The sequence below is a fragment of the Aquila chrysaetos genome, chromosome 8 (genome assembly GCF_900496995.4).
Source record: "Aquila chrysaetos chrysaetos chromosome 8, bAquChr1.4, whole genome shotgun sequence".
NCBI classification, from domain to species: Eukaryota; Metazoa; Chordata; class Aves; order Accipitriformes; family Accipitridae; genus Aquila; species Aquila chrysaetos.
The window spans coordinates 33015314-33018389 of record NC_044011.1 but is presented as its reverse complement, the minus strand read 5'-3'; positions in this window follow the sequence as shown (position 1 = coordinate 33018389).

The window sequence follows — 3076 nt, the reverse complement described above, 5'->3', positions numbered from 1 at the left end:
CGGCCGCCGACGGGGGCGGGGCCTGCGCGGGCGAGCGGAGGAGGCGCGCGGAGGAGGCGCGCGGAGCGGCCGTTGGGCTGGAGCCGTTTGGCGCGAGGCGTCAGGCGGCTGCTGAGGCGGGCTGTGCTGCGGACAGCTGCCGGAGACTCTCCCTCCCCTCACGGGGAAAGGCCACGCTGAAGACTCACGAACGAGCTCCCGCTCCAAGCAGGGCCACAGATCAAGTGCTCTGGCCCCACTATCGCCGTGGCTTCAGTGCACTCGATCAGGTTAACGAGTCTTTCTTGTATTGGGGCACCCATAACGGGATGCCTTATTCAAGGTGCCACGTTACGAGTGCTGAGTAAAAAGCGATATTCACTTCACTAGGATGCTGTTAGCCACCAGCCCTGTCGGGCTGCACTGCGGGATCACGTTTCAAGTGTCCACTAGGGCCCCAAGGGACGGTGTGCCCCAGGCTGGCGGCCTCTTTATCCTAATGCACTGTTTAACCCATCCCAGACACAGGACTTTGTGTTTTTCCTTGACTTCAATGAGATTTCTGTCAGCCTCTTTCCTTTGGCTTGTCCAGGTCCCTCTGAACAGCAGCCCTGCCCTTGAGTGGAATGACTGCACTCTCAATGGTAATTAAGACAGTCAACTTCCTTAGTTAGCCTAGTAAATTGACCAGAAAAAATAAGAGATCACTGAACAGGCCTGAGCTGCCTTCCTGTCTGATAGGGAAATTAGTTCTTGTTTGGCTGGAGACTATCTTGGCTTGGAAGTAACTTGTGATGAAGAATTTTCTAACCTTTACTCCAAAAGTTTATAAGCTCTCTTGTTAAAACACTTACACACTTTTTTTCCCCCAGTAGAGGAAACAGGAGGACTTACCACCTCTGGATTTTGTGACACTTTGCCAGTTTGTCTTATGAGGCTCCTTTACATTACTCCCATACTTCTCTGTAGGAATCTGGGCTTTGATCAAACCATTCCTTAAAGCCCGAGTATAGGCCTGGCCTTTATTTATTGACACTGAAATGGACTCAGCATTAGCATCTGGAGACAAAAGCAAAACTCAGGAGTCAGGAGGAGTTTAGCAGCAACTATGGGCTTCCACTGTTCCTCCAACACTGAGCGACCGGGGAGACAGACCTGCCCATAGGACCACTCACACTGTGCAGACATGAAACAGTGACAGCAATTTTCCTCGTTTGCTACTTCTCAAGAGTAGGTCACCTCTCCCAATGACTCAGTGATATTCTCTCCTCACTAGGTATTCGAATAGTACCTGCCATTACCAAAGAAGATTTTCGTCGACAGCTTCCCAGCATTGTAGAGTTCCCTGCCTTTCTGAGCCGTAAGCTTCTTGCCACCACAATTAATGCCAGCTGAGGATTAGGTAAGTAAGAGCCTCACAGAACACATATATCTTCTAATATCTTCCATGTGATACATGTAGACTGAACTCAAAAATCTCTACATTACAATTTTTCTAATACTTTAGCTATTCTTGTGGTTTGTAAAAAAACCAAACCAAAACAAAACAAAACCAAAAACTTGTCTAACTTATCAGTGCCCTTCCTGCATGCATAGTTTGAAAATTGGATGTGGTATTTTAGCAGTGTTTAGACCTGAGATACACAGTGAACAGAAAGTAATACAGCAGTAGAAGTTATTTGAGAAGACACACACTTGGCTGAAGTTCCCTTGTGAGGCAATAGTACAGAAAGGACTTTTTTCTGCTGCTCAGTAAGAACTTGGGAAACCTGAGGGAAACATGCTAGTTTTCTAGTTTTCTCAGGGGAGGCCAGGAAGCGATTGGCCAAAACCAAGAGAGGTTTGAGATCTGGTGGAACCAAATTAGGAGAATTTATGTGACAAAGAGCTGATGTGCAAAAGGGAAGGTTGAGGAACATTTTATTGTTTAGTACAAGATGCCAAATAGTTATATTTGTGTCCTCAAAGAACATGCAAATGAAAGGGGTGGCAAAACAGATTTCCATGAAGTGGCTAAGAAGGAACATGTAAAATGATGGCTCCAAATATATGGGAGTGTTCCTGCGAATTCAAAAGGACCAGGAAAAAAAGACCAGGATGAAAAGAGCAAAAGGCTTACTTTATAAGTAACTTCTAGCCACATTCAACACAGAGGAGGTTTGCAGTTCAGGCAAAGGCTGCTCAGGAACAATGCAGAGTTGCTTTCATCCCTAAAACAGAACAGGGTGTTCCTAAAACAGGGGAGACATGTCACTGTGCTGCTAATCCCTCTGAAGTAGGTCAGGCTTGCAAAGATGGACAAGACACACCTCATTTGAACCTGATTAGGAGCATGAAATAGGAAATGGATAAAAAGAGAAAACAAGGAGGGCCACTTAGAGAAGACAGCTGTCTGGGCCAGACCATTTATTGCTTTCATGATTACATCAATTACTCTGTCCCTTACTGTCGCAGTAGAGACGGACACAACGAACATCAGACTGTGCAAAAATGGCAAAATGGCTACTTTATTGTTCTAACAAGCTTTTTTATATCTTTCTTCAGAGTATGTGTTCATATATGATTGGTTTAGTTAGTAACTAACAATTCATGATTGGGTAACAGTTTTAGCTGCGGATTCGTTAAGACGGTTCTTCTTATCATCTTCTTGCTTGGGACTTTCCAGACTCTCAAGGATACACCACAAGCTGCTCAAGGTCACGCTGCTCACGCACCGTCAGGCATTCGGCAGATTTGCTACATTCCCCGACACCTTACAAAACTTACTCTCCTTTAGCTTCATTGGACTTCTGTTAAATCTGTACATCTTCAACTTTCACCCTATATGTGTGTGTTGCTCTGCTGGCTTTGCACAGATCTTGAGAGTTAGAGTTTTCCAACTTCCATAGTCCCACTGCTGTTAGAGAAAAGGTTTAGGAATCAAGCAGTCAGTTTAGGTTTTGACAGCTGTTGATGGAAGTGTATCCATTAGCCACAGTGAAGTTTTGGACAGAATTTGGCAAAAAAAGGTTTATGAGTTCACTTCTGTAGGTGTTTTAATCTTGGTGATAAAATGGAAAGTTCAACTATAGTATGGAAAGAACAATTAAGTGTGGTA